The sequence below is a fragment of the Grammomys surdaster genome, unplaced genomic scaffold (genome assembly GCF_004785775.1).
Source record: "Grammomys surdaster isolate TR1022 unplaced genomic scaffold, NIH_TR_1.0 193, whole genome shotgun sequence".
Taxonomy (NCBI): domain Eukaryota; kingdom Metazoa; phylum Chordata; class Mammalia; order Rodentia; family Muridae; genus Grammomys; species Grammomys surdaster.
In genome coordinates, this window is record NW_021604638.1 from 6,517,656 (window position 1) to 6,542,071 (window position 24,416).

Below are 24,416 nucleotides of genomic sequence, written 5' to 3' on the forward strand. Positions count from 1 at the left end.
CCACGTGCACACACATACACCACACACACAAAATGGAGCTGAGAGGACCCCATCCCCACAGGGCCACTGGGATGACTTAGAAAGCAATGCCTACATGTTCTCCAAGGTGCCCAGCATGGAGCACCATATGGATGCCTGTGTCGCCTTTGTTAAGAGGGTGGAAGGATTGGGGCTCTGCCCCCCCTCCATTGTAAGTAAGGAACCGCAAATTCTGAAATCTTAAATGAGTTTTCCCCAAATCACCCACTTGATAAGAAAATAAGTAAATGACTAAATTTGAATGTCAGTCTCTGTCCTTCTGGTTCCAAACCCCGTTCTAGAAAACACATTACTTTGAAGCAGAGTGGTATTTGGGATTGTAGCCGTTCATGGCTTGAAGCTTTGCTTGCCAGCTGGTGGCACTACTGGCAGGCAGAGGGCACTTTAGGAGGTGGGACTGTAGTTGAAAGAGCCAGGTCCTGAGGAGTGTCCTTGAAGGAGCTATTGGGAGGCCTGCCCCAGCTTTCTCTTTGCTTCCTGGCTATGATGTAAGCAGCTTTGTCCTACTATGTGCTTCCTGCCATGATGCTTTCTACAGCCCCAAAGCAATGAGGCAAAGTAACCCCTGGCTGAACCTTTCCTCCTTTATAATATTCTAATCTCAGGTATTTTATCACAGCAACGGAAATCTGCCACAAACAGATGCAAGAACCACTTTATATTTAGGCTCCTTTTTTATTTTTACTTATTGACTATGTGTGTGTGTGTGTTGTGTATATGGTGTTGGTGGGGAACCTATGTACCTCAGTGCATGTGTGTGGACTCAGTTATTGCCTTCCACCATGTGGGTCTGGGGGATTGAACCCAGGTTGCCAGGCTCCAAAGCAGATACCTTTACTGACCAAGCCAACTTGCTGGCCCTGAGAATCTAAAGACAAAACAAAGGACCATCCAGGGGTGATGGTGCACACCTTTAATTCCAGCATTGAAGAAGCAGAGGCAGGCTGACCTCTATGAGCTCGAGGTCAACCTGGTCTACAGAGCTAGTTAGGTCTGGGATAGCCAGGGCTACACAGAGAAACATTGTCTTGAAAAAAATTAATAAAACAAACAAACAAACAAAAGCAAAGAGCTAGGCATAGTAGTGTATACACATAACTGGGAGATAGAGACAGGAAGATCAGGAGTTCAAAACTAGCCTCATCTATATGTAAGTTCAGGGCCAGAAAAGCAGAACAAAGGTGATCAGAGGTGAAGAGCCACTGTACTGCTGAGACCATTGGTTAAAGATGGCTACCAGGTGATAGACAAGGCATAGCAGGTCACCTGCAAAGGCTCATGGGATCAATGTGCACACAGATGCTGACAGATGGTCTCTGAAACCACAGAAGCACAGACTTGAGTTTGGTGGCCATAACAGGCCCCAGGTCCCAGACTACAGGACAACAAAAATGCATTTTTCAACGATTCTCTGATGATTTCAATTAACTGTGACCAAGCAGGACAGGTAGTTGGATAAGCATGGATCTTCTGCACGCTAGTGACATTTCCTCTGCTGCAGGCTGCCTCGGGTCTGTGTGCTAAGGAAGCAGCTGCACCTCTCTCCTCTGTGTTGTTTACAAGGGGTCAGATAGGGGCTTGGCACTCCCTGGGAGGATGGAACTGTGTGTGTGTGTGTGTGTGTGTGTGTGTGTGTGTGTGTGTGTGTATCCATGTGTGTCTATGTGTCTGTGTGTTTGTGTCTGCATCTGTCTTTCTGTGTTTGTGTCTGCAGTTGCGCCTGTATGTGTCTGTGTGTCTATCTGTATGTATGTTTGTCTATGTGTATGTTTGTGTCTGTCTTTCTGGGTGTACATGTGTGTCTCTGTCTCTCTGTCTGTTTCTGTCTCCCTCTCTTTCTCTCTGTCTTGTCCATATAAGATGCTTTTGATGTTGGATTCTGGGGGTCAAACCCAGACCAGGCCCTTTACCTGCTGAGCCATCTCCCCAGCCCAGTTCTGTCTTTTGCTTGGTTATAATTATTAGCAAACACACCTCATGACATCCTGCTAATGTGTCCCACTAACCTGGCTGCTTCCTATACAGCCTAGGCTGGCAGTGAACTCTGACCTCGAGCCATGCTCGTGTGCCTAAGTGCCTAAGTGCACTAAACCACGCCTTTTTGTATTCTGTGGTACAGAGGCGGGTGGAGGAACTGAGGTATTCCAGGCGCTGTGTCCATCAAAGCCCTTTAAGAAACCCCTTGTTGACCCTGCAGGGATGTAAGAGGGAACATTTCTACAAGGAGTAGTTCAGGAATATAGACTTTACCCAGAAGGCAATAGGGAGCCACTGACAGCCTAGAGGAGAGAGTAACCTGAGCAGTGTAGACGCACCAGAGAACAGCCCCATCCCTTGCCGCCTACTTTGCATAGATGTATCAACTTCCTGCACACATCTGTCAGCAAGCCAGATGCTCAGCTTCACTGTGAGCTCTCAGCAAGGTGCCCGAGTGCCCAGAAGTCTGGGAGGTTCACATGGCCCCGTGTTCAAGTTCCACTTTCCCAGATTGCCTGCTGGGTGACCTTATGCGGGTGGCTAAACATCTGTGGTTGGAAAGGTGGGTAGGCCAACGCTCCAGAGAGCCATGTGAGGAGAACCAAGTGGCACAGTTGCCAAGGACAGTTTGTTCCTGTTTGAACGTGAAGTGAAACAGGAGAGTGGAAGTCTGTTCTCATCATAGGTCTGGGATTTGAGCAAGTTTCCGCCTCACCTGCTTAAGGGTCTAGCAAACAGAGGCCATTTTTAATACAGTCTCATTTGAGCAAATGTTCGTTGTCTTTGGGAAGGCCCACCACCAAAATAGCCTGGGAGGAGACGTCACAGAGATTTTGGGGACAAACCCATTCACCTTGAATGACAGCAAAGTACATTTGAACTTGAGAGAATTCAATTCCCTCTTCCAGTTCAATATTCAGAGTAAAGATTTGGAACAGCAAAATTGATTTACAGAGATGGGAACAAGACTTAGCATGTGTCAGGGCTGGGCAGATCCAACCACTCCATCAAAGGGTTGCTGCCCCATCACAGTTGAAATGGCTCCCAAAGGACACAGGGAGCGGAGAGAGCTTTGGGCAGGACCAGAAGCACTTTATCCCCATGGCCTCTGTTCCTGGGAGTACAGACTTCCAAGCCAGCACAGCCTTTAGACACTGCTTAAGGGACAGTTTCTCCAAAAACATGAGCCAAGAGGGGTTTCTAAGAGTATAGGAGCCCAGCACTAAATAACACAAAAATGCTGGCAAGGTAGCACATGCCAGGAGTGTGAGCTACTTGCTCATCACCATGACAAAATGTCTGGGAAAAAGCAGCTTGTGCAGGAGGAAGGGTCCGTTTTGGCTCACAGGCTGAGAGTGCAATTCTGTCACAGTAGGGAAACCCAGAGGCAGGAGCTTAGGCAGCTGGTCACACGGTACCAGGTCTGATTACTGACCATTCCTAGGATACATCTCCACAGAGGTCAGCTAACTGTATAAACTCAAGAGTGGGGAAGATGGCAGCCAGCATCACGTGCAGCTGGTGAGGGGCAGAATTGAGAAGGAGCCCAGGATGTCCTGACTGCACCATCCTCTCACTCCCACACTGGAGGCTCAGTCTGAGGACCAGAGAATCCCCAATGGCAGGACCTTCCCACATATAATTCTCATGTACCATCTCTGGCATGGGGGGGAGGGTGATGGGGGGCGCCTTCTGCTCATCCAGAGCTTGCCAGAATGCCTCTAGCTGGAACCCACATTCCCAGTTTGAATATCTGGAGAGTGAAATTGGGTCTGCTATGATTTTACCCACGAGATCCACCCATTTCTAAAGCAGGATCCTCCTGCATGTGTGCCCTTGTAAGTGATGGACTCCGTTGTCATGGCTCGTTCAAGCACATTTGAGTATGTCCTCTGGGCCGTGAACTTCACAGACATTGACCTCTTAGCAACGTCACTGTCACCAACACATGGCAAGAACTACCGGAAAGAGGAAGGATTCAAATAGGCTCACGGCGTAAGGGTCTGTCAGGGCAGGGAAGGTGCTGGGAGCAGCTCACAGCTGTGGCAACGGAGGGTGAGGGTGCTTGCAAACACCTGGGCAGTAGGGATGCAAAGAGAAACCGGAAGTTGGGTGGGGATATAAACCCACAAGCTTGTCCCCAGTAAGCCACTTCCTCCAGCAAGGACCCATTCCCTAAAGGTTCTACAGCCTTCCAGAACAGTATCACCAGCTGGGGCCCAGGCGTTCACACATATGAACCTGTGAGGACAGTCCACATCTGGACAGTGATCAGAGAGGCTGCATTCCGAGCCCCCAGGCTTACACCTCTTCAAGCCAGAGTCACACCCGGGTTCGTGCTGACCCCAGCAGCCACACCCTGGACCGCCACACCACCTTCCCATGCAGAACCTACTCCTTGGATCACGTAGTGTCTAATTGTGTCACTCCAGTCCTTGTTTTATCTTTACACACACAAAGAACTTAAAAAGCACAGAACTCAGCCATAACTCCAACACCCGAAGACAAGTACTTTACTACTTCCCCTCATTTACACATTCGGATATAGACACAGATAAAGATGGTCCTGTTTGCTTCTTTGCAAAATATGAGCTGAGACCGTGTGCACTATTTTCTAACATATGTTCTCCCCGGTGATATATCTGGACCATCTTGCCATAGCAACGTAGAAAACCGGTGCTTCACCATGGCACGCCTGCCCAGGAGCTAGTGACTCATCCCCTCATCCTGGACACCGTGTCTGATCCAAACACAGACCTCGTCCTCGAACATGCATCTTGCTGCTCATATCTCACTTTTGAAAAAGTGTGTGCGTGTGTGTTTAAGTGTGAGTGTGTGTGTGTAAGCACATTGTACACATGTGTGTAAGTACATGTGTGTGCATGCATGTGTGTTGTGCAAGTGTGTAACTGCATGTGTGCAAGTGCATTGTGTAAGTGCGTATGAGTGTGTAAGTGTGTGCGTGTTCATGCATATGTGTAAGCGTATGTATGTAAGTGCATTGCGCAAGTGCATGTGTGTGTGTGCGTGTGTAAGTGTGTGTGCAAGTGTGTGTATGTGTGTGAGTGTGTGTAAGTGTGTGTGCATGTGTAAGTGTGTATGTAAGTGTGTGTATGTGTGTGAGTGTGTGTAAGTGTGTGTGTGTGAGTGTGTGTGTGTGTGTGTGTGCAGGCACATGCATGCCACACTGTGCATGTGAATATCAGAAGACAAGCAGACTTTAGTCTTTGTTTTCTGCCTTCCTAGAGACAGGATTTCTTGTTTGCTACTGCAGGCACCAGGCTACCGGCCTGTAAGCGTCCAGGAAGTCTCCTGTCTCCTCGCAGGGATGCAAACAAGCACTGCCCCAAGTCTGGCCTTTACATAGATTTTGGGGGCTCCAAACTGACATCCTTACACTTACCTGGAAGGCACTTTACCCACTGAGCCACCTGGCCAGCCCTATCTCCCTGTTTCTAGGGACGTTGGGTCTAAGATCACATCCTCCATGGATGGGGAGATGCCCATGGTTTAGCGCACTTGCTCTTGCAGAGGTCTGGTTTCTACCACCCACATGGCGGCTCACGATCATTTGCAATTGCAGTCCCAGGGGATCTGGTGCCCTCGTCTAGCTTCCTCAGGCACTTGGCACGCATGTGGTGCAGAGGCATACATGAAGACAAAACACCCAGACATGGAAAATAAATAATAAATAAGTAAATCTTTTTTTGGGGGGGGGTTCGAGACAAGGTTTCTCTGTGTAGCCCTAGCTGTCCTGGAACTCACTCTGTAGACCAGGCTGGCCTTGAACTCAAATCTGACTGCCTCTGCCTCCCAAGTGCTGGGAGTAAAGGCGTGCGCCATCACTGCCCAGCAAGTAAATCTTTAAAAAAAAAAAAGAAAAGAAAAGAAAAAAGAAAGGATTCTGTTGTTCTCCTGAGAAGTGCTGCCTGATCCCAGGCCCCTGCTCCTCTCTCTCTACCTCAGCCTACACAGGGAGGGTGCTGTCTCTCCTAACCACGGCCAATCTCACAGGCCACAACAAAGTAATAAAAAAAATCTTGCTTTTGCTTCAAGATTTATTTGTGTGTGTGCACACGTGCATCTGTGAGAGTGTGTGTGTGTGTGTGTGTGTGTGTGTGAGATGTATGCACATGTGTACCCACAGAGGCCAGAAGAGGACATCAAACTCCCTGGAACTGGAGTTGTAGCCATGTGGGTCTCCCCTCACCCAACACATTGGGTTGTGGACCAGCCTCAGGTCCTGTATGACAGATGTCAGTGGTCTTACCCCCAGCCCTTCTCCAGCCCCGAGCACCTTGCTGTAACGTGCTGAGCTTTTATTAGCCAGGAGGTTGAATGTCTTCTAAGTTCAGACAACTCAAATCTGTCTTCAGCCTCCTTGTGTTACTGCTACAGTAGCTCAAAGGGCACACAATTCTCCAGGCAGGGTTCCCACAAGCATTGACTTCAGAGGTGTCTACCAGGTGAGTCTTAGTCAAATAGTCATTATTAGTCATTATTCCCCAGGGGGTGGGGTCCAGTCAGGTGGAGATAGACCATCTGGTTAGCAGTGTGCGTGGCCCTGCCGCTCTGGGGTGACCTTTTATGGCTCTCTGGGTTCTGTCAACCCTACCTTGCCAACTGACTGGGCTGTCAGCTCAGCTGTAAGCACAAAGCTGCCTGTGTACCTGGTGCTCAGACACCGTGTGGCTCTTTCATCTCCTCAGTACGGGCAGCTAGGGAAGTTCAGCTCAGCTGTGGACTCACACACAGACTGCTCGTGCTACGGCCCTTTGAACACTGGAGAATTGTACTTAGCTCTAGGTCTGTGTGAAAGATGTGACACACTTGATGATACCATGGATCCTGGAGGGACAAGCCATATGTCCCTGCCCGGCATCCTGTCCCCTATTCACAGAGACATCACCTTGCCCAAATCTCTCTGGTCTCTACTTCCCACAATCCACTTCCCCTTAGAGAATAGGCAGAGTTCTGTCATGTGCTGGCTTAGTTCCACATCTTCTAGGAGCCTCAGTTTACTCAGCAGCAAAATGGGTACAACAGTAACACCAACATCACAATGCCACAGAGAGACTGAGCGCATGTGGCACTGCACACTCTCAGAAGTCCACAGGTCTTACTTTATAGTTACTGACAACCGCTCCCATTTCTCTTTAATCACTCCCAAACAGAAACCAAGGCACCTATGTTAACTGCTTCTGTGTCACTGCAACCAAATACCCATGGAAACAACTTAGGAAGAATTCTCTATTTTTGTCTCATGGTTTCAGGGCTATTTTATGGGTCAGTCGTGGCAGAGAGGGCAGGGCAGAGCTGAGCAGTTCACCTCATGGTGGCCCCAAAACAGAGAGAAATAGGAAAGCTCTGAGAGAAAGTACACCCAAGGACCCGCCCCCTATGACTACTTCCTCTAATGAGGCCCCACCTCCTGAAGTTCCCACAACCTCCTAAAACAGCGCCATGGGGATCAATTGGGGATCAAGCACCCAATACATGAGGCTTTCTTAGGGATGGTTCGTACTCAAGCCATAAGAGAGGATATCTATTGCTATGATAGAACACTAAGAAGGTAGATTTGGGTATAATTATTTTGAATTTAAAACTCAATCTGGGCTGGGTTAGATGGCTCAGTTGATAAAATGATTGCCACACAAGCAAGATGACCTGAGTTAAAATCTACAGAACCCACTTTTAAAAGCCAGGCACAGTAGAGTAGAGCATAGTTAAATTCCAGTCCTACTTGGCAAGCTCCAGGCCAGTGAGGGACCCTGTTTCAAAACAATAAAGTAGATAGTGCCCGAGGAAAATCCGTAAGGTTGATCTCTGACCTCCACAAGCACATATCTGTACCTCAAATGTTCATATGATGTTTGTGGCTTTACCCGAGTCTCACTACTGAATCAATTTGCTGTCTTGAATCTGCCCGGAGAATCGTATTCCAGAAGATTCTGGGTCAGGAATACAATGAGTTAAAGAGTCCTGTGTTCCAGCCTCCACCGGTGGAAACTCATTAGGACATTTTTATACGGTCTGCCCTTGGAACGGAGTTCTTCTATAAACCTGAGCAATGTTCCCCAACTTAAAATGTCAAACACAAACCACCCATAAAGCAAAGCTTGAGCACAGAGTGGGCCTCGTTCTGCCCGTGCCTGCCTCTCTTTGCGACTTAGCTTTCAGTGGGGGAGGCTTTCTCACACTGTGGCTTTCCTGGGAAGTCATACCCCCAAGTGAGGCCAGCCTGGGGCTGTGGACCGTCCTCACCGAAGAACCTGTGGGGTTCCCAAATGCTACCCAACTACTAAACAAAGATCCTGAGCTAGCTAACAGGACCATTGTGCTGTGAGGTCCTTTCCAGGCCTGGGGCAACATCTGGGGCCCAGTGGGGATGGAAATGCTGTGAACAGTGCCGGGTGGGGAGGGGCGGGGCTCAGTCACAGGAGCTGAACCCATTTATGGGCAGCGGAGACCCCCACTATCACTCCAACTCCATAAAAATGGGAGTGGCAAAGGTAACAAATGGAAATGTCATCCAGGCAGCTGGGAACATAAAAGACCATAAAATCTGGGTCCTCTTCCATCAAGTGCATCAAAGAGTAACAGGTTTCACATTGGGACAGGGAGCAAGTTTGCCTCCCTGGACAGCTCTGGTCCTTGTCCCCAGCTGAAACTCATTCATTCTGGCTTCACAAAGCTGTCCTGGCAACAGCAGCAGCCATCCAGCCACAGACACAACCAGAAGGAGGAGTCCTTCGGGACCAGTGCAGCCGGCTAGCGAGCTCTACACAGTCCTTGAAAAAAGATGAGGAGTCCATGGAGGTGCTACTTAGCAGCGCTGAACCCTGGGTGAGCCACGGAGGCTGGTTAGGGATGAGTGCCGGCATCCACAGAGAAAAAGAGGGATTTTCAAAGATCAAACAAATTAGAGACTTACTTAAGACCCAGTGCTGGGGGAGGAGAAGCAGCAGCTACAGCACGTGTTAGACTTGCTGTGCATTTTAAAAAAAAAGCAGAATAATCATAAAAATCAAAGCCCTCATCTCTTCCTCCCCCTCCTTGTCTGTCTTGTCTTGTCTTGTCTTGTCTTGTCTTCTTCCCTGCTCTTCTCTTCTTGCAGTACTGGGGATGGTCCCCTGAGCCTCTTGGTCCTGGAGACCTGACTGTGCTGATGAAGGGATGAAGAAAGGACAGACACATACAGAAAACAGACTCAGTGGTCCAAGCAGGCTCTGCTGGAGCAGCACTGGTCATGTGACTACCCAGGACCTCAGAGTGTTTCTGTACAGTGAGGGGTGGGGCTGGTCTTGGTAGGCAGTGTCAGCGGGTGAGCATACGCAGGAGGGAGTGACAGGAGCTAGTCTTTGTGCACAATGGTCAGTCGTTCATAAGCACTGGTTCTTACACATTCACATGTGGACCAAAGGAAAACAGTCAGTGGGAGCTTCGGGGAGGGGGGCAGTGCGGGGAGACATTGCCACCCTCATGGGCCTGGGGCATTGGGTCCTCAGCATGGCTGTGCTATGCCAACAACATACATTCACTCGGGACTCCAGCTGCTCTATGCTTTCAACCAAGACTCCCAACACGTCCACTCCCCTGCATCCTCTTGCTCTTTGAAGTGATGGGGATGGAAGCCAGGGCCTCAAACCTTCTTGGCAAGCATGCTAGCACTGAGCTACATTGCTGGTTCTCTTTTTATGTTGACACAGGGTCTTACTGAGTTACTGGGCTACCCTTGAACTCATTCTGAAGCCTAGACAGGCTCTAAACTTGCAATCCTCCTGCCCCAGTCTCCCGAGCAGACAGGATGACAGGCTTGTGCCACCAGGCTATCCTTCTGTCAGGATTATCTCATTTTTAATAATGTACATGTAATCTTATAATTTGGAGTAAAGAGTTCATAATGTTTATAGCTGTAAGTAAAAAGATAGTTCTGGTATTTTCCCTAATTCTGCATGTATAATATAATACGCCACCATTTACTGAGAGCATAATATCTCAAGATTATTATATTTTCTAGTGATGACAGCCACGGACACATGCATTCTTGTTCTCTATATTCACTAAGAGGGGAACCGAAGCTTCCAGCAGTTAGAGTGTCTTGCCTACGGCTTACTTCACAGTAAGGGATAGAGCTGGTGGGTGTCCATGGTACCGACACTGAAGTTTCCCCAGAAAGCCGTTTCTCAGAGAAGCTGCAGGGAGCCCAGGTGGACTTGTAGATCTGGAGACACAACAAACAACAGTGCATGTCTTCTGCAACAGAATTCACTAAGTCTGAGATTCTGATTTAACCAAACATTAGCTGTCTTTCAGAAGTGGGTTCTGTTTGCAAGTTGCCGTGGAAGAGAATCAGATGTAGCATACACCCCGGGGCTCCAGGGACAGTCCCCAGGTTTGGCTTTCCAGACAGATCCAGAGCAGCTGGACCCTGCCCAGGCCTGGGGCTCATCCAGCATGTCTTCAGTTCTCTTTGCTTGCTCTCATCTATGAAGGAGAGAGACACTTGCTCATACAGGCTGCCTGCGGGAGCAGATGGCCCCGTCAAATGAAAGATGTCTGTGATTCACAGTTGGCAGCAGAAAGCTGCACGTGGGGCCTGCCCACACTGGGCCCAACAGGTTTCTGATTTCGCTAGAAGAACGGAGTTACAGGTCTGAATTTGCTGTTAGGGTGAGAAGTACCTCACAGCTACCTGGTTCCCATCATGCCCAGGGTTTACTGCCACACCTATAGACTGCAGACCCCCTGGAGAGTTCAGAGTACACAGTGAGCTGGACCCTGGATCTGGTTCATTCAGGATCTGGAGAACGTAATCACTACAATGGCGGGGCCACTCTGGAGATACTTGTGACAGAGGAGGACACTGATACTTTGTCCAGTGAGGCCCTGTGGTGAGCCCGGCTGGAAGACCGTACACAAGCAGCTCAGACAGGGCGTCGTTGCTCAGGAAGCCGTCTGTCAGAGCATCTCTCACCCCATAGCAGTGGCTCTCAACCTTCCTAATGCTGTGACCCTTTAATACAGTTCCTCATGAGGTGGTGACCCCCAACCATAAAATGATGTCATTGCTACTTCACAACTGTAATTTTGCGACTGTTATGAATCGTAATGTAAACATTTGTGTTTTCCGATGGTCTTAGGTGACCCCTGAGAAAGGGTCATTTGACTCCTCGTAAAGGGGTTGCCACCCACAGGTTGAAAACCACTGATCTAGCGTGTCTCACCACCAGAGTAGCCATCAGGTGAGCCAGAAGCCAAGAGGCCAGGAGAGCGGGAACCAAAAGGGAGAACAAGAGACCACAGTAGCAAAATAGTTGGGTTATATAGGGATCAGAGTGGCTAAGGGAAGGAACATACAACCCAGTCCCTGGGCTGGAGAGTTTAGGGTAGGGAACAGGGTATCAGCCAGGCTGACTCTGTGACAAGCAGGGACTGAGGGAGGGTCCTGACAGAGTTCCCTTTGATGTGCTGAATAGGCACCTCAGTTAGCCTTTTGTGGGGTTTGAGACTCTCCCTCCTCCCACCCCTTCTCCCTCTTCCTCTCCTCTCCTCCCCCTCCCTTCTCCTCCTCCCCTTCTCTTTTTCCTCTCCTCTCCCCCCCTTCCCTCTCCTCCCCCCTCCCTTCCCTCTCTCCTCTCCCCCTCTTTCCCCTCTCCTCCTCCCTCCTCTCTCCTCCTCCCTTCCCTTTCTTCCTCCTCTCCCCTCCTCACCCCACCAGGTTAGTCCTATACTTTATCAGGCTGGAGTTCCGACTCTTGTACGGGGAAAGGAAGCACCTGTAAGAATTTCCGACCTAGTTACCCACTCACTTCTTCACTGTGCTCTGCAGCCTAGGCTGGAGGCTCAGAGAGGGGAGTGGCCTGATGCGGTCAGGGACGGATGAGGCCACTCCAGGCCTGGATCCCGACTTTGCCTCTTGGTTTCTTGGTTGGACTATAGGCCATCATCCCCTCCCATCCGATGGGAAAGACCTCATCAAAGAGAAAGGTGCCTCATCTGCCCATCACTTTAAGCCATGATGATCTGAGCTGCTCAGACAAGAGACACAGAATGACTGATAGACCTTAGGCCCCTTCCACTTTGAGTCCTGCCTTTCTAAGAACCCACTGTGTCTCTGTGGCCTTGGGCCCAGTTCTCTCCCTCTCTGGGTCTCAGTACACCAAAGGAATAAAGATAACCTGGCTTAGAAGACAGAAAAATACAATAAAAATAAAAACCCACAACCTGGGGGCTTCAGAGGAACAGATGAGCCCAGTGGCTGGCACTTAGTCAGGGTCACTGTTGCTGAGATAAAACACAGTGACCAAAAAGGACTTGGGGAGGAAAGGGTTTATCCAGCTTATACTTCCACATCACAGTTCATCAGCAAAGGAAGTCAGGACAGGAACTCAAGCAGGGCAGGAACCTGGAGGCAGGAGCTGATGCAGAAGCCATGGAGGAGTGCTGCTGACTGGCTTGCTCCTCATGGCTTGCTCAGCCTGCTTTCTCATAGAACCCAGGACCACCAGCCCAGGGTAGAAACCCCCAACCCACACCCATCAATCACCGATTAAGAAAATGTCCTTCAGGCTTGTCAACAACCCGATCTCGTAGAGGCATTTCTTAGTTGAGGCTCCTTCTTCTCTGATGGCTGTGGCTTGTGTCAAGTCGACATAAAATTAACCAGTACAGGAGAGATGGCTGCTCTTCCAGAGGTTCTGACTTCAATTCCCAGCAACCAAATGGTGGCTCACAATCATGTGTAATGGGATCTGGTGACCTCTTCTGGTGTGCAAGTGTACAGGCAGATAGAGCACTCATATACATAAAATAAATAAATATTTTAAAAACCAACAAAACAACCCTAGCCAGTACAAGAAAACACAGGGGCTTTAGACAAAAGCTTTTTTGGTTTTTTGAAACAGGGTTTCTCTGTGTAGCCCTGGCTGTCCTTGAACTCACTCTGTAGACCAGGCTGGCCTCAAACTGCCTCTGCCTCCCAAGTGCTGGGATTAAAGGCGTGCGCCACCACCGCCCAGCGGCAAAAAAAAGCTTTCTTTTTTCTTTCTTCTTCTTTTTTTTAAATGCTGGATTTTTATTTCTTTCCTTGTCTTTTAAAAAATGATTTATTTGTTTATTGTTTATTTTGTGTGGACTGGTGTTTTCCCTGCATGTATTTCTGTGTGAGGGTATCAGAACCCCTGGAGCTAGAGTTATAGACAGTTGTGAGCTGCCAGGTGGGTGATAAGAATTGGATCATGGCCCTCTGGAAGAACAGTCAGTGTTTTAAACTACTCCCTTTCTGCCATCTCTCAGCCCCTGGACAAAGGCTTTCAAGTCCAGCTTGGTTTGATGGCCTGGCAGCTGTAGGGCCCTGGACACAGTACCCTATCACAGTACCTCAGTTTTCTCATCTGTGAAATAGGACAGTCATAGCCCTCACTACTAAGGACCAGACAGGATAAATGGCTCACTCTCATCCCACCCTGCCAGTGAGCCAGGCTCAGCTGACCACTGGCCTCACAGGCAGACGTGAGGGTCAAGTATCTTCAAAGGCCTTCACACTTTGGCCAGCAGATCAAGTTCACGTGGCTGAGGCCATCAGATAGCTGGACAGAGGAGCTCTGTGTTGTGAAGAGCTACACCCTTGCTCTGCAATAGCAACTCAAGTGGCTAGAAAATAATTGTTTATTTTCACAGAAGTGGACACCAGGCTACAGAAAAGGCACACGGCAGGAGTGGAGATTTGGTTTTCGGCAGTGGTTTTTAAAGCCCTTGGTTTGAGAAATCCCTGCTCTTTTCCCCACAGGCTGGTACTTTTGAGAGTTTCGACCCTCCTGACCATGTAGCATAGCCTTCTTAGCAAACTTTCCATCCTATTGGCTCAGAGCACAACGCCTTCCTGATGATATCTTAGGACTCCAGGTTGTCTTCTTTTCTGACTGTGGGAAAACTCTTCTTATTAAGGTTGAAGTCTACCATTGACCAGATAGCCTTCTTCTTCTCTGACATTGTCTGGGGAGTTCAAAATCTCCCGCACCTCTACCTGCAAAATGTTATCTATCTAGCCTTAGAGTACACGGTCAATTTCCTTTCTCCTGATAAGAACTCATTCAGCTAGCGCCTGAGATCCCTGAAATGCTTCCCCATGCTATGAGGCATCTCGGTACCCTAAGCCCTCAGCCAATGGCCTTGCCCACCTTGGATGTTCCTAACCCAGTCCCCCAAATTATATGAGCCTTGAATCACCCCAAGTAAAGCCGATCTGCCCCCTGCAGCTGGCCCCAGTGTGTCATGCATCTCTGTTCCCTCTGTCCTCATGGAACATATCGACCAAAGATCCCTGAGGGCAGGGAACATCACAGCACACCGCTTTCAACTCTTCAGCCCTGAGAACTCTGGGACATGCAGGTCCCAGCTGGGGATGAGGGGGGTGGGCTCCTGCTTATCTGCCCCTCTGATGAGCTCCAAGCACGTCTCATACTGGACCTCATGTTGGAAACAGACTAGAATGGTTTCTTTCTTACACCCTGACTTTGTCTAGTAGTTAAGACTCAGCATAGATACACCCCCAGGTTTATTCAAACCCTGGATCTGCCACCTCTGACATATAACTTGGGTAACCTCTCCGTGCCTCAGTTTCTCTGTCTCCACAATGAAGACATTATGTCCTACCCAGCTGATATACTGTGAGATTGGAATAAGCCATTGTACGTGGCCTGTGTCATGGTTTGAATATGCTTGGCCCAGGGACTGGCACTATTTGGAGGTGTGTCCTTGGAGTAGGTGTGTCTCTGTGGGTGTGGCTTTAGACCCTCATCCTAGTTTCGTGGAAGTCAGTATTCTGCTAGCAGCCTTCAGATGAAGATGTAGAACTCTCAGCTCCTTCTGCACCATGCCTGCCTGGATGCTGCCATGCTCCCACCATGATGATAATGGACTGAACCTCTGAACCTGTAAGCCAGCCCCAATTAAATGTTGTCCTTATAAGAATTGCCTTGGTCATGGTGTCTGATCACAGCAGTAGAATCCTGGAAAAGCTTCCTACTGGCTGGCTGTTTTATTATTCTCCAGATGCTATTTCCAAAGAGCAGCCCTCTGTGGACCTCTCTCTCACCTGTCTACCCCAGGACCCCCCTCCCCCATACATGACTGTTCATCTCCTGCCTTGGTGACCCCTGAGCTTGGAGGTCCTGACTCCATCTCTAGGAAGCTGTCTAAAGGCTGAGGTTCTTCCATCCCTCTGTGGCAGGCAGGCCCCTGCCGTGTATAAACACACTTAACTTTTATGGCTATGCAGGACTCTCAGCATAAACCATCATCTCAGTCCCACGAGATGAGCAGGCTGGGACACAGACCTACCAAGCAGACAGAGGCTGGCAGAGTGTCCTGCAACATGGCAGGTGGCTTCCTAGTGAGGTCACAGGTCATCAGAGGCTTCCAGCTGCCCCCATTGCTTACAGTATGACAGGCAGGCTCTTCAGCCACCTCATTGTGACCCCTGAGTTCCTGTGACACTGTGGGGGTTCCTCATGGGGTGTCCCTTCTCCATTCCGTCTGCTTTGCACTATGCCCACACAGCATAGGCCTCCTGGGTGGTGTTTTACAGCCCAGCCTCAGCTGGTCACGACCTCAATTCCAGGGCCCTCTGTGTCTCTCAGAATTGCTCTAAAGATAAGCCCCACTAGCCAGGCCCCCAGAATCCTCCTCTGACCTTGTATTCTAGTCTCAGAGATCCTGTCTCTGAAACCCTTGGTGAACTTTTCTTTCTGTTTACAAATGAAGCCACGGTTCTTTCGGTGGTTAGAAAAGGTATGACCCCCCCCCCATAAACTCATGTGTTTGGATGCTTGTCCCACAGAGAGTGGCCTTTTTGAAATAGATGCAGCCTTGTAAGAGGAAGTGCGTCACTGTGGAGGCGGGCTTTGAGGTTATATAGGCTCAGGCTATGCCCAGTGTGAAACACAGCCTTCCTCTGCTGCCTGTAGATGAAGATGTAGAACTCTCAGCTCCTTCTCCAGCACCATGTCTGCCTGCATGCTGCCATGCTTCCCGCCATGATGATAATGGACTGAACCTCTGAACTGTAAGCCAGCCCCAATTAAATCTTTTCCTCTATGAGAGTTGCCGTGGTCATAGTGTCTCCTTACAGCAATGAAATCCCGACTAAGACAGCTCTGAAGTCTCCCAGCTTGGCCACCCCCAGAGCCATTCGACAACAAATACATGCAGGGGATCTCCTGGGCACCAACCTCTGCTTGCAGCCCCTGGGGCTCTGAGCACAGTGGCAGAAAAGTAAAGTCCCAAAGTCCCTATCCAGGTCCATAGCAAGGATGTATGGGAGGGTAGGGATCAGGCAGGGCACAGCAGGGCACAGCAGGGCACAGCAAGGCAGGGATTACCAAGAACCCAAGTTGGCTTTCATGTTTTGTCCTGACTGATGGCAGAGCCCCAGGCTGGTGGCAGGTAGCACAGGTCTCCCTAAGGAGATGACAAGAAGGACCCAGGTGAGCCTGTAAGATACTTCATCTGTAAAAGCTCATGCCACCAAGCCTGACGACCTGAGTCCATCCACAGGACCCACATGTTGGAAGGAGAGAACCAACTCCTACAAGCTGTCTTTTGAGATCTGCATTTGAGTTCATTTAAGCTTTTGAAAGTGAGGTTTATAGGAGGAAGTTAGCTTCTTGTGTGCTGGGGTGTGACCATGGAGGGAGTATTGGGAGCTTGGCGCCTTTCTGGTTTTGCTTCCTGGCCACAATGAAGTAAGCAGTGTTCCTCCACCCGGCAGTCCTGCCATGATGTTCTGACATAGGCTCAAAAGCAATGGGCCAACTTATCTTAGGTTGAAGTCTTTGAAAGCATGAGCCAAAACACCCACCTCTGTGTGTTCCTGTGTGCGTGCGTGTGTGTGTGTGTGTGTGTGTGTGTGTGCTTATTTGTTTATTTAAGATGGCTCTCTTTCTAGCCCAGACCACTTTTCAACTCACTATACAATTAAGTAAGGCTGGCCTTGAACTCCTGAGCCTCCTGCCTTAGCAAATAAACACTAGACTCACAGACATGCACTATCACACCTGGCCCCATCATACTCGGCTCAGAACTCTCTATTTATTGATTGGCTATCTCAGGCATTCAGCCAGAATGTTGGAAGCACAAGACCTAAGACAGGACAATTGGGAGTCCAAGGCTAGCCTGGATTACATAGTGAGGTTATATCTTAGAACGAAAAGGGGGAGACTGGGGGGGTGGCTTTGTTGATAAAGCACTTGCCTACCATCAAGTCTGGGGTTTGGTCCCTCAACTACATAAACTAGGCATGGCGGTTCATGCTGTAACCCCAACACTCAGAATGTGGAGACAGGAAGACCAGAGGTCATCTGTGAAACTCAGTGAGTTGAAGATCAGCCTGGGCTACATGAGATCCTGTAAACAAACAAACAAAACTGGTCCTGGGCTTGCTCACCGACTGTCCCCGTGACAGAAGGAGCCGGCTCTGTCTCCATCACTGTGCATTTCTAGGGTCAAGGAACTGAGTGGGGCGACAGAAACACATACAGAGTAAGGGAGCTTTGTATTATTTTATACAAGACATAGGGAAGTACAGCCCCTGTGTGATAAGCAAGCTTTAAAAAGAGTCTCCAGCAGCAAAGGGTCTCTTGGCTCTGTCTGCACAACTACGCACACACATACACACACACACACACACACTTCACCAAGTGCTCTTCTCCTCTGCCACTAAATGAGAAACCGAGGGCTGGATCTCTGCCCAGTTATGGCTGTGTGACTTCAGGCATATCACCTCATTAATAAAGCAGTGGGGGGTTGATTTACTTATCAATCGATCCCGTTTAGAGCAGCGTGTCCAGACCCCAGGTGTTTCTCCTTTCCCTGTGAACATCTAGGCCCTGTGATGACGCTGTGAGGCTGGGGACACACACACACACACACACACACATCTGGTTCATATGGAAAGACTGAGGCACAAGGAAGATTTCATCACAAGAGCTCTGAGCTGTGGCCTGTGGGGAGTCACTGAAGTCTCTCTTCGTTGTGTTACTGTGCTGAGTCCTATGGCATGTCTAGGATGTCACTGTCCCCTTTTTACAGTGTAATCAGGGGTCAGTGACATCCTGGACATGCCATAGGACTCAGCGTGGTAACACACAGAGAAAATGGGTTTGGAAACTGTAAAGTGCTGTACCCATCCAAACAACCATCACATCCTGAACAGAAACATCCTGGCAAACTGATCACGGGCACGATACCATCTGCCTGCAAGTGATGAGTGGAGGAAGAACTAATCTTTATCCAATTATCTTCCCCGGAAAGACCAATTCCCTCCTCCGGCTTCTACAGTTTTCTCCTAATTAGTGGTAAGAACAGGCCTTGCTTCCGAAGGCCCTAGGCTGTTATTCACCAAGTGTCGCCCCTCATTGTAGTATGCTAATATGTTGGTAATTAAAAGCCTCAGTGCTGTGTTAATAACTGTGTTGGGTTCCAGAGGATAATTGTCTGATGCTCCTCCCACAGCTCTGGAGCCTAGGCATCTAGGGAGGCACATGACACAGGAGGCCAGAAGCCTCCTTCCTGGGTGCCCGCCTCTCCTGCTCGCCTCCCTCAGCAGCTGCCAGCTTCTGTTTCTAGGTCATCCTCAGCTACATAGTGGGTTGGAGGTCACCCTGGGCTATAGGGGAATCTATCTCAAGAAAATAAAAATAAAAGAATCAATATGATTTTCCAAATGAACATTTGGGCTGGAGAGACAGACGGGTTAACAATGAGGAGTATTTGCTGAGCTTCTAGAGGACCAGAGTTCAGTTCCCAGCACCGACTTGGGGCAGCTCACATCACCTGTAGTTCCAGTTCCAGGGGATTCGATACCAATACTCTCTTCTAGACTCCAGAGGCATCTCACATGTGTTATACACACCCACACTGATTTAAAAAACAAAAGATAAAAGTTAATTAAACTTAAAAACAAAAATGAGCATTTAGCAATGTGGGCTGGCAGGAATAGTTTCAGTAAAGTCTGTATCTTTCAGCCGATGCCTCCCAGGCAACATGCTAATGCGTTCTGCTCTGGGTCAGGGCAGATAGGAACATGGGACTGAGACTACCAGTGCCTCCCCTACAAATCCTTACAGCCCCACACCGCCTGTACAAGGCTCTACTATCTTATTTCAGACACAGAAATTGGTCTCTGGCTTGAGAATGCCAGACTGCTAGCCTGAGAGAGGACACTCAGGCCCTCTGTGACCTTTCACAGCCTGGCTAGATGCAGGAGCTGAAATTCAAGCTCCTGACATGTGCCTGGGAGATAAGTCTGAGCTAGATTTCACTCTTGGCTTTCAACAGTGAATTTAATTGGAAATCCCCCAACAGTGGACCCTCCTTGACAGAGTCCAAACCCAGTTCACCTGAGGAGCCTCTTCCTACCATACACAGTTAAATCCTACCACCCACATGGGTCAGATGATGGGTCCCGAAGGAGACTCTAAGAAGAGTCACTTCAACTTTGTAGCCAGTCTCAGATGCTAGTTACTCAGTTAACCAGGTACAATTAGTACAGAATTATAGGCAAACCCCCCTCCCTGTTGTAGATTGGGTACCATCCTCCAAGGATACAGCCGTCATCATCAGGAGAGGTGTGACTTCCTGGTAGAGACCCCTGAGGTCAGATTTGAGGTCTCTTGAGAGTCCCTCCTAGGAGGCTGTGGGGAAGGTCACCAGAGATGTAGTAGCTCCCTACACCTTGGGGCCAGTTGTGTATAATTCTATCCTAACTACATGGCCTGTGGTCACAGGAGATGCTAGAGTATATGTACCGTGGAAGGTCAGCTGAGCTGGGGACTCCATCTTTGTAGCTACTAGTAAGTCAACACTACACTAGAGTGATGTCTCTGTACTGGCTGGTTTTGTGTGTCAACTTGACACAAGCAGGAGTTATCAGAGAAAGGAGCCTCCCTCGAGAAAATGCCTCCATGAGATCCAGCTGTAAGGCATTTTCTCAATTGTGATCAGGGGTGGGAGTGCCTAGTCCATTGTGGGTGGTGCCATCCCTGGGTTGGTAGGCAAGCTGAGCAAGCCATGGGAAGCAAGCCAGTAAATAGCATCCCTCCATGGCCTCTTCTGCATCAGCTCCTGCTTCCTGACCTGCTTGACTTCAGTCCTGACTTCCTTTGGTGATGAACAGCAGTGTGGAAGTGTAAACTGAATAAACCCTTTCCTCCCCAACTTGCTTCTTGGTCATGATGTTTGTGCAGGAATAGAAACCCTAACTAAGACAGTCCCCATACTCCAGTGAGTAAGCCTTCACCTGTCCCTGTAAGTAGGACCAACGAACTCATGGCTCTGCCCAGGCAGACCTTGATGGAACTGTACTTTGGCTCGTCACTGGAGACCTATAAAGAAGGTGGAATGTCTTAGACCCTATTCTTGGGCAGCACAAAGAGAGGCATGAGCCCCACCCACCTCGTGAATTTAACCAAGGAGAGAGAGCAGCTTCATGCTTCCAGAGGCACACAGGAAAGAACAGACAGCCTGACACTGTGAGGGCAGAGCTCTGACCGCCAACCTTGAGACCAGAAACACCTGCCCCTCTCTGTCCCACTCCTGTCATGCTGTCCCCTTGAGTGTCCACAGGGTCCCTGCGGTCCCCAGGGTGTAGCTATGCTGCCTTTGGGAGGACACTTGCATAGCATGCAGACATCACTGTGGTTGACCCCTAAGTGCTGCAAAAGAAGTCGAATAAACTGTGGTTTTCCCCAGGAGTGGCTATGTGACGAAGAGGAGCTGCTCTCTGGCTTCCTTGGAGGACGCTGGTGATGGACATGGATGGCAACATAATTACTAATCCACGCTTGCCGCTCTGGCTCCGCCTGCTCTATGCTTGTCTGCTCCGTCAGGAGGAGCTCTGGGGTGTGAATATCAGTATCAACTCCTTTTTCAGATGGGGAACTGAGGACCAGAAAGTTTCTATATCTTGCCCAAGGACACCCAGCTGGTGAGGAGCAACAAGGCCGAGACCTGGGGTTCTTTAGCCCTTCCAGCCACGCTTGTCATACCTGCAGACTAGAAAGTGCTGGGGAGCACTGGGATTGAAGAGACCTAGGGGCCATTATTGCCAGTGCACATGGAAGGTTGTGTGACACCCACGACAAGATGGACACCCACCTCAGACGACGAGGAGATACCAGGCAGAGGTTTTGCTGGGAATTCCGCAGAGCCCAAATTCCCACCCACAGTCCCTTGATGGATCCTGTGTCACAGGGCCCTCACAACCTGACCCACGACAATCACTGTGCAGCCCCCGGATCCAAACGGTGACCTTAAATCAAGAGCACAATGCCGCTCTTCACCCCAGGCAGGAATACAGCAGTAAGCGTTCCCAATCCCCTTTCCCACTGAGCCTCGGGGCTGATACACAGTTTCTTTTCTTTCTCTCTTTTTTCTAATACTACATAATTACCTTTCTTCAATCATCCTGGCAGAACATGCGCTTTTCCATCTAACATTGAACCTTTAAAAAAAAAAAAACCACACACACACAGGGTAGGGAATGAAGAAGCTGTATTTGCAATGCCCAGAAAAAAAAATAATAATAAAATCTTGTTTGGCCCCTAGAGGGAAGACGAGCGAGCGGGGGAGAAAATGTTGGCTGTACTCTGGGTTCCTGGGAGAGCCCATGGTGCTGATAAAGTCAAAGGCAAAGGATAGTTTGGAGCAGAGTCCCACCCAAGCCACTGTGCCCCACCCCCATCCCCATCAACCAGTACGCCCTGGGATATTCCTTCAGGGATCCCACTGGTCCAGCCTCTCCCAACTCGCACGGTCATTGCTATGCAGGTCTTCCTTGGCAAATGATGAAAACGTCCAGAATCCACAGAAGAGGCAGAAGGTGCAAATGAATCTTTCCCAGCAGTGCCAGCGCTTGGAGCTGAATCTCACTGGGAAGAGGCTTGCAAGCTAGCCAATAGGGAGAGGTGGATAGAGGGGGTCTGAAGGTACCCAGAAGGTGCCACATGCCCACATAGCCACTCTACAGACAGTGAGCTCAGGTTAACTAAGAAAATGCCAGGCCATCCCTCCTCACACCAGGCTGTGTTGACATAGTGTCCCCTGGCCATGATGCTTACAGTAGTTGCTGGCTATTATTTTACAGCCCAGCTAACTGCCGTAACCATTCCTGGTGATGTGCGAAATTCGAGCTGCTGTGGTTATGTTCACCCACCCCTGAGGTGGTAGTGGTTACTGGCTCACTTGCTGATAAGGAAACTAAGGCACAGAGAGACACGTGACTCACCCAGATCACTAAGGGAAGGGCTGACCCTGGCTCCAGAAAGATCATTACACTCCACTATGGCCACTTTGTGACTCCTCTGCCCCTTATGAAATCATAGACTCCCCCGCACACACACACGCTCACGTGTGTGCAGTGTGCATGCATGTTTTTGCACGTGTGTAGTGAGTGTATGTGGCCCCAGGTTGGTGGTGGGAATCATTCTCAGTCTCTCTATGAGACTAGGTCTCTCAGTCAAACCCAGAGCTCATCGATACGGCCAGTCTTGGGATCCAGCTTGCTCTAGGGATCCCCTTCTCGGCATTGTGAGACTGGAATTACAGGAAGGCCACCACACTCACATGGCATTTATGTGGGTTCTAGAGATCCAAACTCCAGTCCTCATATCTGCCTGCCAAGCACTTTGGCCACCAAACTGTATCCCAGCCCTGAAATCAGAGTTTTAAACACAGACAGTCTCCTGGAGATACCCTTGATCTCTTAGGTAGAAACAAGCCCTGGGAGCAGAAGGAAGCCAGTATTTGAGCTCACGCGTAAGACACTGTTGTCCCTCTGAACACTGGACATCTTGTACTCAGTTGTCTGCAGAATGGGTGGTAGGGCCTATCCCCCACCCAACACATCTGCTCCTGGGGATACAGACTGAGGCAATAGACTCCAGACCATCACTGCCTCCTCTCAGTATCCAAAGACCCTGCAGTTAAAGGGTAAGTCCTCCAAAGCTTCTGGGACTGAACCCCATGAGTTCCCTCTGGAGGACTAGCTCCCCACACTCAGGTTAACGCCAAACTTCCACTTCCTAGGTTTGATCGACTGTGAAGCCACATAGAGAAGGCCAACCCAGCGGATGCCCAGCCCAGAGATTTGCAAGGTTCCTCTTCTCATTCAAAACAGAAAGGAAAAGGGGAGGGGGGGAGGGGATGGTACTTTTTCTCTTCTTCACTGTTAAGCTTCTTTCTCTGTCAAATGGCTAGATAATTGTCCCTATCTCTTGGGATTGTAGTGAACATGAAATTTAGTAATGTCTCTAAAGAGAGCCCAGCATGCTAGAGCCCTGCTGGATCTGGATGGTTTTATAATTGGGTTGTTACACAGCAGTGTCCTGACCTGGGCTGCAGGCTGGGGCGGTCCAACTCTAGCTAAGCAAGAGCACAGGGCTTAGAAAGATACTTCAGTTTTATAGGTATGGCTGATCCCAACTGTGCTACACCAGGGTTTGCATCGAAGCGCCCATAAGCCTATTTGAGTGGCACAGCATACCTGTCCTGGGGTTTCACTCATTACCCTGCCTCCCCGTTTTATAAATTCAAGGAGGGAAGTCATATCCAGGTTCAGCTCTTTGTCCACTGTCAAAAGCTGAGGAGTTGCTGAGGTGGGATTTGAACCCAGCCAGCCTGACTTCAGAGACCAGATGGATAACCGCCATCCCACACTGCCTGCCAAATCAGGAGAGAGTCTGCCTCAGAAAAGCCTGGGCAAAGGCGTTGGCACTGCCTCCGCAACGCCAGCCCCACCTCACTTGGTGCCTGCATCCCATCAAATTTATTTTTAGCTCTTTGTTTTCACTATTTTCTTTCTTTTATCCTTTCTTCTTTCTTTGAGAAAAGGAGTTAGTCCTGAATGAAACCAAGTTACAGACTTGTCCACGCTTGAAAGCTTCTAATTCTGAGAACGTTCATCTCTGGGGTGAGTCTCCCCTACTCAAACCAAAAATACAGTAACATTTGCAAAAGAGAATTTATCTTTACCTAAAACTATAATTAAATGGCTGCTGGCGGTTACCTTGACAACATTATTTTTTTTTTAAGTTCTCCACTACAGCTCCCAACTCCCGATCATACAAACTTGGCAGTCAAATAAGTCAACAGGTTGCCCAGGAAACTGTTGCCTTGACAACCATAAAGATGGCAGGGGAATGGCAGGGTTGAGGAAGTGTCAGAGTTAAGATGGCACATCAGAGAAGAAAAGGCCCTTGTCACAGCCACATGACTCCCCAAGCCTCACCGAGCCACCAAAGCAGGCAACAAACGTGATTTCACCTACCTGAAAAAAATACCAGGAACACCCCAAGCTAAGTGTCCTTTAATGTCCATTGAGGGCCATGGCATGAAAGACT